The sequence below is a fragment of the Saccoglossus kowalevskii genome, chromosome 22, assembly GCF_978046115.1.
Source record: "Saccoglossus kowalevskii chromosome 22, keSacKowa6.1, whole genome shotgun sequence".
NCBI lineage: Eukaryota > Metazoa > Hemichordata > Enteropneusta > Harrimaniidae > Saccoglossus > Saccoglossus kowalevskii.
This window is the reverse complement of record NC_140662.1, coordinates 18,769,928-18,781,634: the sequence shown is the minus strand read 5'-3', so window position 1 is coordinate 18,781,634 and position 11,707 is coordinate 18,769,928. Positions and strand designations below refer to the sequence as shown.

The 11,707-nt window shown below is 33.6% G+C and overlaps 1 long non-coding RNA gene across 1 annotated transcript; it reads right to left on the bottom strand.

Annotated features, from left to right (window-relative positions):
* Nucleotides 1-6,358: 6,358 nt before the first annotated feature.
* On the bottom strand, nt 6,359-11,255 carry LOC144342936 (uncharacterized). Its single transcript, XR_013418857.1, has 4 exons — nt 11,175-11,255; nt 6,935-7,036; nt 6,757-6,794; nt 6,359-6,466 (listed from the first exon to the last, which is right to left on the bottom strand). It is a non-coding gene; the product is annotated as an uncharacterized LOC144342936 (long non-coding RNA).
* Nucleotides 11,256-11,707: the final 452 nt, after the last annotated feature.

Genomic DNA, 11,707 nt, shown 5'->3' with positions numbered 1-11,707 from the left:
TATATCTCTAAACTTGACTGAACATAAGTTTATTATATATTCATTTATTTGGGCTATGTTTTTTTTATTTGTGGTTGTTCATGTAGTTGGTTGTAAGTACAGTATGTGTTGTGTTAAATTATTACCATGAATGGCGTCATGAGAAGTTTACTGGATAATACAAACCACGAAGCCACACAAATCAAATTACTTTATATTAGTTGATAACCTTTTCATCAAATTCCCAACCAGTTTAACGGAATTATGCTTGCAAATCATATGCAAAGTTATGGTAATTAGGCATGACGTCAGTGAACCTGTATTTGCTTTGACAGTTTGCCAATTCAAATAAGCCGCAGAAATATTATACTTCTCTGGCATATTTTTACTAAATTAGAATTTGGCTTTGTCATTGGAAATAAACTATATGTCGTATTATATAATTAATTTTAGTCTTTATAGTTTCTCAGTGCCGTTCAGTATTTTTATTATTATTATTTATATTATATTAGAATTTCTTGTGCTGAATGTAATATTATATATTTCGAAGGGTTTTTTTATTGGATAGTTGCTAACCAGATATACGTTCTTGAATTTTGCGAAGTCAATTAAATATAAAAACATTATCTGCGTTGCGGTCGTTGCAAAAATATACAATTGTTAAGACCAGGACAATATATTCAACCCGTGACCTTAGATTTAGCTATAAATACTATGCGCAAACTAATTTCAGTGAACATACTGGTCTAAAAGTTCTATATTACATGATATATATAAAATACGTTGTAGGGAGTTGAATTGGTGGATTTGTTTTTTTACAATGGCAGTGCAGAATAATAAGATCAGGACACTATATACAACCCGTGACCTTAGATTTAGCTATTAATACTCTGCGCAAACGTATTTCAGTGAACATGCTGGTCTAAGAGTTCTATATTACATGGTATGGTTCAGTACAAATGCGAAATTACAAGATCAACAGTCACAATTTGGTTTCTTATTACTGATTTAAAAATATTCAGTAATCAGAATCATTTAGTTGCTAAATTGTAGATGCCATAACAAAGATATATACTAAGCTGTAGAAAACATAAATATATTCATTTATATAGATTTATTTATAATACGTTATCAGACACATTGTTTTCTGTTTGTTTGTATTATAAATTGATAAAACGGCATGTTTATTTATAGTTGAGCTAAGCGCTAAAATGAAAAGTGATTTATGTGTATAATAGTCGCCATTGCTAGAACAAACTTACAAACAAGAATAACGAAAGGGTTAACACAATTTTTCACTTTGTCATAGAATCTTAGTTGTTTCTTACTTCGATATATTTGAATCGATTACGTGGTCAAACCAGCTCATGGTTCAAGCAACCTTTCAATAATAGTATTAACTGACCCAAGCGGTACACGCGAAACATAAAATGACGAGGATAGACGATAGAGGTGGGTATATATTCAGCCAGACAAGATCAAATAATGATATACTTCTTCAGATTAATTGTACATGGATACTCTACTTACCGAGACAACCTAATTCTAAATCTTTTGTTGATGTGATGAACAGATGTTGTCACTCTGTGAATTATTTTTCAAATAACACCGTTATATGTTGGGTATGCTGAACGCATGCGTATTAAATCAAAACGTGGCTGAACAGAAATTCATTACATATTCATGTATTAGGGCCTTTTTTATTTGTGGATGTTCATGTAGTTGGTTGTAAGTGCAGAAAACGATGTGTTAAATTATTACCATGAATGGCGTCATGAGAAGTTTACTGGATAATACAAACCATGAAGCCACGAAAATCAAATTAATTTATATCAGCTCATAACCTTTTCATCAAATTCCCAACCAGTTTAACGAATCATATGCAAAGTTATGGTATTTAGGTATGACGTAAGTGAACCTGTATTTGCTTTGACAGCTTGCCAATTTATAGAAGCCGCAGAAATATTATACTTTTTTGGCATATTTTTACGAAATTAGTATTTGGCATTGGAATGAACAATATGTCGTATTATGTAATTAATTTTAGCCTTTATAGTTTCTCAGTGCTGTTCAGTATATATTATTATTATTATTTATACTATATTAGATTTTTTTGTGCCAAATGTGATAATATATTTTGAAAGTTGCTTTGTTGTATAGTTGCTAACCAGATATATGTTCTCGAATTTTTCGAAGTCAATTAAATATAAAAACATCATCTGCACTGTAGTCGTTGCAAAAATAGATAATTGTTAAGATCAGGACACTATATACAACCCGTTACCTTAGATTTAGCTATTAATACTGTGCGCAACCTAATTTCAGAAAACATGCTGGTCTAAAAAGTCCCTATTACATGATATATATATATATATATAATACGTTGTAGGGAGTTGAATTGGCGGATTTGTTTTTTCCAATTGCAGTGCAGAATAATGTTCAGTACAAATGCGACATTACAAGATCAACAGTCACAATTTAGTTCCTTATTACTGATTCTAAAATATTCAGTAACCAGAATCATTTAGTTGCTATATTTTTTATACCATGATGATTTTACCAAACTGCAGAAAACATAAATATATTGATTTATATCAATATATTTAAAATAGGTTATCAAACATATTGGTTTTCGTGTGTTTGTATCATAAATTGATAAAACGGCATGTTAATTTATGGTTGAACTAAGCAATGAACAAAAAAGTTATTTGTGAGTATTATAGTATTGATGCGGAAACAAATTTACAAACAAGAACAACGAAAAGATTAACACAACTTTCACTTTTTCATAGAATCTTAATTTGTGACTTCTACATATTTGAATCGATTACGTGGTCAAACCTGCCCATGGTTCACGCGGTCGTTCAATAACAGTATTAACTGTCCCATATGGTACACGCGAAACATAAAATGACCAGGATAGACGATAGAGGTGGGTATATATTCAACCAGACAAGATGGAATGATGATATGACTTCTTCAGATTAATTGTACATGGATACTCTACTTACCGAGACAACCTAACTCTAAATCTTTTGTTGATGTGATAAAGAGATGTTGTCACTCTGTGAGTCCTTCTTCAAATAACACTGTTATATGTTGGGTATGCTGAACGCATGCGTATATCTCTAAACTTGACTGAACATAAGTTTATTATATATTCATTTATTTGGGCTATGTTTTTTTATTTGTGGTTGTTCATGTAGTTGGTTGTAAGTACAGTATGTGTTGTGTTAAATTATTACCATGAATGGCGTCATGAGAAGTTTACTGGATAATACAAACCACGAAGCCACGAAAATCAAATTACTTTATATTAGTTGATAACCTTTTCATCAAATTCCCAACCAGTTTAACGGAATTATGCTTGCGAATGATATGCAAAGTTATGGTAATTAGGCATGACGTCAGTGAACCTGTATTTGCTTTGACAGCTTGCCAATTCAAATAAGCCGCAGAAATATTATACTTCTCTGGCATATTTTTACTAAATTAGTATTTGGCTTTGTCATTGGAAATAAACTATATGTCGTATTATATAATTAATTTTAGTCTTTATAGTTTCTCAGTGCCGTTCAGTATTTTTATTATTATTATTTATATTATATTAGAATGTCTTGTGCTGAATGTAATATTATATATTTCGAAGGGTTTTTTATTGTATAGTTGCTAACCAGATATACGTTCTTGAATTTTTCGAAGTCAATTAAATATAAAAACATTATCTGCGTTGCGGTCGTTGCAAAAATATACAATTGTTAAGACCAGGACAATATATTCAACCCGTGACCTTGGATTTAGCTATTAATACTCTGCGATAACTAATTTCAGTGAACATGCTGGTCTAAAAGTTCTATATTACATGATATATATAAAATACGTTGTAGGGAGTTGAATTGGTGGATTTGTTTTTTTACAATGGCAGTGCAGAATAATAAGATCAGGACACTATATACAACCCGTGACCTTAGATTTAGCTATTAATACTCTGCGCAACCTAATTTCAGTAAACATGCTGGTCTAAAAAGTCCCTATTACATGATATATAGAAAATACGTTGTAGGGAGTTGAATTCGCGGATTTGTTTTTTTCCAATGTAATGCATAATGTTCTGTACAAATGCGACATTACAAGATCAACAGTCATAATTTAGTTTCTTATTACTGATTCTAAAATATTCAGTTACCAGAATTATTTAGTTGCTAAATTGTTGATACCATAACAAAAATATATACCAAGCTGCAGAAAACATAAATATATTGGTGTGTATAAGTATATTGATAATAGGTTATCAAACTCATTGGATTTTGTTTGTTTGTTTGTTTGTATTATAAATTAATAAAACGGCATGTCTATTTATGGTTGAACTAAGCGCTGAACTAAAAAGTGAATTGTGTCTAATAGTCACAAATGCGAGATCAAATTTAAAAACAACAGCAAAATGGTTAATACAATTTTTCGGAATGTCATAGAATCTCATTTGCTTCTGACTTCGACATATTTGAATTGATTACGTGTTCAAACCTGTCCATGGTTCAAGTGTTTGTTCAATAATAGTATTAACTGTCCCATGTGCGACATGCGAAATATGTCACGACGAGGATAGACGATACAGGTTTATGATATGACTTCTTCAGACTAATTGTACATGGATACTCTACTTACCAAGACAACCTAGCTTTAAATCTTTTGTTGATGTGATGAACAGATGTTGTCACTCTGTAATTTTTTCTTCAAATAACACTGCTATATTTGTTGTATGCTGAATGCACGCGTATTACCGTTCATGTTTGTGGATGTTCATGTAGGTGGTTGTAAGTACAGTACGTGTTGTGTTAAATTATTACTATGAATGGCGTCATGAGAAGTTTGGTGGATAATACAAACCATGAAGCCACGGAAATCAAATTACTTTATATCAGTTGATAACCCGATTCCCCGATTCTAATTGCTTGCCTTTTTCACCAACAATTCTGTAAATTTAGCACAGGAAGTTCCGTGTCAGTATGAGATTACTTTCCTATTGTAGCATGACTAAATTATCACTGCAATTATTTCCGAGATTTCGGTAAATATATCAGTCGTCAACATGCTGATGCTATGAACGTGGACACGCCACTGTGCTTGTTCATACCAATTTATGCTTATAATTTAGGTGCTCCAACGGCGTAAATGTTATGTGTGAACAGGTAGACATGATGGGTTTCTGAATGTTTGCTTTATGCAATTCAAGGCAGAAAGTAGTATATTTTAGTAACTAGAACATGCTTGATGGAAAACTCGTAGCTTTAATTTATCATGTGGTATAGTAATATATAGAGTAGAAAAATCAAGTGTTCATTGAAGTCACAGTTGAAATTGATCGTGATTCACTTTTGTTTTGTTGAATTTTGGAATATTTCAATATCCACATTCGAGTCACGCCACTTTTAACAATGATAAATACAGTATATTTTTAGCCCCTCTTTGATAGTATATCCAGCAATGAATATAACGTTGAATGGTGTTGTATGGGGTTTAGGTATCCAATACAAGTCATCCATTTGCTATGAATGTTGTATTCCATTAATGATTTCTCACGTCAATGGAATCAAAAACGCACATTATTTCGGTAGTCTACGACCACTTCGCCAAAATTATGTCGTGTACATTGGAGAGACAAGAACCAGTCCATTACATTTTTGTAAGAATGTTTTTCTGGATGCCATGGAATGAGCTACTATGGAAATAAATTTTTATTTACAACTTCAAAAGTTGCTGATGGATTGTAGTTACATTATTATTAGTGGTTGCTTTTGAAAACAAGTACCAATCGATTGCAGATTGGTTGACTTGTTACCATGGTAACTAGAATGTTTTTATCATGGCTTGATAACTCAAAATGTTTGGTGTTTCTTTTCATTTTTCAACTGAGGTTTTATACAGACGTAATGCCAATCAGATAAGGAGCGATATGGACACAGTTACTGCGGAGTTTGCCGGAGATTGTCTAGTTTTTGTCTGACTTTTCAAAAAAAGTATTAATGACAGATCATACATAACACAAGCAACAAGCGAGATTTGAACTCAGGATTATGACTATTGCACCTTGCCACTATAAGCATTTGAACTATACACACTAAAAAGAGAATTGTATATAAACCATTACTAACCACATGACCTGATTGGTATGCATAAATTACAGCCAGATATTTGTTTTTGATATGCACTTACAAGAACTTTGAAATTGTATGCATAGGTAAAGAGATTTTGACACGATCAACATGCGATTTCATTAATCATGTGCATAACTAACTTTTAGTGATCTATTTCCGAGACTAATTACTTTTAAATGGAAGACAACGACAAACATGCCCTCTAAGAAGCTTACTACAACTAATTGTTTCAGTGTTCTTTATTCGTATCATCGATGTTTCAGATTATCCCTCGGAAACCACCACCTTGACAACATCCACGCTTGTCCTCGTCATCATTTGGTATAGACAGTCTGATTAGAAACAGTACAAACACATTTCATTAAGTTAGTGCTGCATTGTTAATTGCTATAAGAGAGAGATTGAGTGGGTTGGTGGGTGGGTATGACATATCGTATCATGCCAATGTTGAATTTTAGTGTATTGTTTTAATTTAAATAGCAGTGCGACATTATAACACCCGGCCTTTCTATTTTTTAATCTGTGTGCAATATTTTTACGATTTAAATTATCTTTATATATGAAAATCCGTATTTATAGCTTGGTAAGATTCGCATTTCAAAATATGTTAAAACTATCCTACCTGTTCCGTTTCCGTAACTCATGTGCTGGACGTGGCACCTAAAACAAATAAACAATGTTTTTGCAGTACACGAAGACACGCATTTATTACTAACTATATCATTCACATAAGGCATTCATGCTTCCCTGACCGTTTATAATTGCGAGGAATTAGTATTTAACAAATTGACTAAACTTACATTTTTTGCCAAGACACTATTTTCGAAGTTCATTCCCAATACAAGTACGACAACAAATACAATCAGTATTTTCTTCATAATGTCCACAATATTTCGCAGTGACTGTCAGAAACAATATTTAATTGGTTCACGTATTATGATAATTTTCAGTTACAGTTACGTGTTACTGTTATGTAATAGAATAATAAATCAATCAAAACGTGGTTTCGAAATTCAGAGTAAAGTTTAAAACAAGTTAAATTATAAATAAAGATGTATTTATATTTGTTTGTATCTTTGTGATAATTGAAGGGATCATTGTGAGGTATATAATAATATTCACACAATCAATAATATTCACACAATCACCAGATCAAAGAATTTGATCACACAACTGTATAAATTGGCTTTATGTGTGAGCTATGTTAGGGTTCTTCAGCTTGAATCCTAACTGGCGAAGGATGTCTGCGATCGCAGGAACAGGGTGTTGTGTCCCCTTTGCAGTTGTGTCACGGTCTTTTCACTGTTGGTGCCTTGGACAACATTGACCACAACCTCTTAAGTACTACAGCCAAAAATTCTTTCCATGGTACTGATATTAGATTATTTTAGTCTGCAACTAAGACCAATCTGGGATCTAGCCAAAGGCTCTCTCCCTCTCTTCGAATGGAACACAGAAAAAACATGCTCTGCCTGAAAACTACACAACTGTTCAAGCAGTTGCCTTAAAAAAATCCAAGGTGTGTGTTCCTGAAGCTGCACGCAACATTGAGAAGGTAGAGGGCCGTCTACAAGAAGCATGGGTCAAGAAGGAATAATGAATGTAGCACGCTTTACATCAAGTAGCAAAGCGAAAACTAGACAAAGGCGACACTGTGACTTGGGCAGCATTTCATGCCTCTTTACAGTCCCATACTACTCGTAGAAGAAAGGCATCACTCAGCTCTTGCCTCTGTTTTGTGAGAAGGCAGCTACAGTAGCCATGATCAAACATGGTATGAATGTGCTTCGTGAAGCTACAGAATATCTCAAAACTGGACAGATACCCATTGTCACAATGGATGCCCCATTTTCTGCCCTTGGCATGTTTGTTTAGTGGCACTGGCCTGAAACCCACGGTGAAGACATTTACACTGTCATGTTTGGAGGTCTCCATATTGAGATGGCCACGTGGAAAACATTCGGTGACTACAAAACATGAACAAAACAATGTGTTCGCTAAGGGTGCTGGTGGTGCAGTTGGGATAAACACAAAACCCATCTGCTTTCAGGAAGTGGATGATAGCTGACCCAGTACAAACAAGACTTCTTTCAGAATTTGAAAGTAAATACATATATTAAACTGAAGAGAAGCTGTTACATCATTGGGAAGGGTTTGCAGCACAAGAAACATTCAAAGAGAAAAACAGAGGCTTTTGTCCACACTATTAGTGACATGACTAATCCATTCTTAGACAATGCACCGGAACTGCTTGTCATGGACTACTGCAACGTTATGGATACAAAAGTATTTGAGACAGTTCGCTGTATTGAAGCATTAGGCAAGGAGCAACACAATAATTACCACAAGAGGGTCATCGTAGACCGAACACAATCGATTCATGATCCAATTAAGAAAAACTCTCTCCCCTCTTAAAGTGCCCATGACGCAAGAAGTCACTGAAGCAAACAGAGAAAAAGCTAAAGGACGACATTGCTCTTTTCTCAAGACTTTACATCGTAATACAGCATAGAGAAGGCGACATGAGTATATTCATTATCTTTCGGGAGCAAAATGAGGTTTTCCAACAATCAGAAAGATAACAAGAATAATGTGGCCACATTTGACAAATACGCTGATAATGTATTTGTACCCCACATCTTGCGACAATTAGAGAATGCTGACAGAGTGTATGTGGTTTCGGATACCTATTTAGATATAAAAGAGTCAACTCGAGAAAAGCCTGGTACAGGGATTCGTCGGAAAATGGAAGGCCGGAATAAGATACCAGGGAACTGGAAAGACTTTTTTCGTGACTCTAAAAACATGGAAGAACTCTTTACTTTTCTCTCTAACAACATTTCAATGACAGAATGTCCAAGAGGAAAAGAGATCGTCATTACATCTGGCAGGTCAGTAATGCGCACTGGTATGAGTCACCAAATGGCAGAGTGTGATCATGAAGTAGCATGGCTACTTATTCGTCTCTTGGATGCATTACAAAATGGATCCACTACATGCCAAGTACGCACTGTGGATACTGATGTACTGGTGATTCTCATTGGCAAATTGCCATATCTACATACTAGCTTGTATTCAGCTGCAGACATTTGGGTGGCTTCCGATAGTAGGAAACATTTTAGATACTTCTATGTTAACGCCATCTGCTCAGCTCTTTGTAAAGACAGATCTTTAGCACTTCCACAGTTTCACTGGCTGTGACACTACATCAGTCTTCTTCCGAAAAGGAAAGACATTAGCATGGGACGCCTGGAATTCCTTTCCCAATGTGACTCAAGCTTCTGCATTATTTGGTCAAACCTGCCCATGGTTCAAGCGTTCGATCAATAATAGTATTAACTGTCCCATGTGGGACATGCCAAACATAAAATGATGAGGATAGACAAAAGAGATTGGTATATATTCAGCCAGACAAGATGAAATGATGATAATACTTCTTCAAATTAATTGTACATGGATACTCTACTTACCGAGACAACCTAACTTTAAATTATTTATTGATGTAATGAACAAATGTTGTCACTCTGTGAATTCTTCTCCAAATAATACTGTTATATTTTCTCCAAATAATACTGTTATATTTTCTGTATGCTGAACGCATGCGTATTAACTCAAAACGTGACTGCACAGAAATTCATTATATATTCATGTAGTTGGGCGTTGTTCTTTTATTTGTGTATGTTCATGTAAGTATACTATGCGGTGTGTTAAATTATTGCCAGGAATGGCGTCATGAGAAGTTTGATGGATAATACAAACCATGAAACCACGAAAATCTAATTACTTTATATCAGTTGATAACATTTTCATCAAATTCCCAACCAGTTTAACGAATCATATGCAAAGTTATGGTAATTAGGCATAACGTCAGTGAACCTGTATTTGCTTTGACAGCTTGCCAATTCAAATAAGCTGCAGAAATATTATACTTCTCTGGCATGTTTTTACGAAATTAGTATTTGGCTTTGTCATTGGAAATAAACTATATGTCGTATTATATAATTTATTTTAGTCTTTATAGTTTCTCAGTGCCGTTCAGTATATTATTATTATTTATATTATATTAGAATTTCTTGTGCTGAATGTGATATTATATATTTCGAAGGGTTTTTTATTGTATAGTTGCTAACCAGATATACGTTCTTGAATTTTTCGAAGTCAATTGAATATAAAAACATTATCTGCGTTGCAGTCGTTGCAAAAATATACAATTGTTAAGACCAGGACAATATATTCAACCCGTGACCTTAGATTTAGCTATTAATACTCTGCGCAAATTAATTTCAGTGAACATGCTAGTCTAAAAGTTCTATATTACATGATATATATAAAATACGTTGTAGGGAGTTGAATTGGCGGATTTGTTTTTTCCAATTGCAGTGCAGAATAATGTTCAGAACAAATGCGACATTACAAGATCAACAGTCACAATTTAGTTTCTTATTACTGATTCTAAAATATTCAGTGACCAGAATCATTTAGTTGCTAAATTGTTTATACCATAACGAAGATTTTACCAAGCTGCAGAAAACATAAATATATTGATTTATATCAATATATTTAAAATAGGTTATCAGACACATTTGTTTTCGTTTGTTTGTATTATAAATTGATAAAACGGCATGCTAATTTATGGTTGAACTAAGCAATGAACAAAAAAGTTATTTGTGAGTATTATAGTTGTTTTCGTTTGTTTGTATTATAAATTGATAAAATGGCATGCTAATTTATGGTTGAACTAAGCAATGAACAAAACAGTTATTTATGAGCATTATAGTATTGATGCGAGAACAAATTTACAAACAAGAACAACGAAAAGATTAACACAATTTTTCAGTTTTCCATAGAATCTTAGTTTGTGACTTCGACATATTTGAATCGATTACGTGGTCAAACCTGCCAGTATTAACTGTCCCATATGGTACACGCGAAACATAAAATGACGAGGATAGACGATAGAGGTGGGTATATATTCAACCAGACAAGATGGAATGATAATATGACTTCTTCAGATTAACTGTACATGGATACTCTACTTACCGAGACAACCTAACTCTAAATCTTTTGTTGATGTGATGAACAGATGTTGTCACTCTGTGAATTCTTTTTCAAATAACACCGTTAAATGTTGGGTATGCTGAACGCATGCGTATTAACTCAAAACGTGACTGAACACTGCTATAACACTGCTATATGTGTTTTATGCTGGACGCATGCGTATTAACGTTCATGTTTGTGGATGTTCATGTAGTTGGTTGTAAGTACAGTACGTGTTGTGTTAAATTATTGCTATGAATGGCGTCATAAGAAAATCAATCAGTTGATAACCTTTTCATCAAATTCCCAACCAGTTTAACGGAATTATGCTTGCGAGTCATATGTTGAGTTAGGTTATAAAGTATGACGCATATTTTTACGAAATTCATTTGAGCATACATACAACAATTAATTTTATTAATATTTATATTCTGTACATGGATGTATGGTACCAAACAATTCCGTATATGCTATATAGCACGCCATCTGTAGATAGGTCCGTATTTAAATATATCAATACCCTTCCACTACGTTTA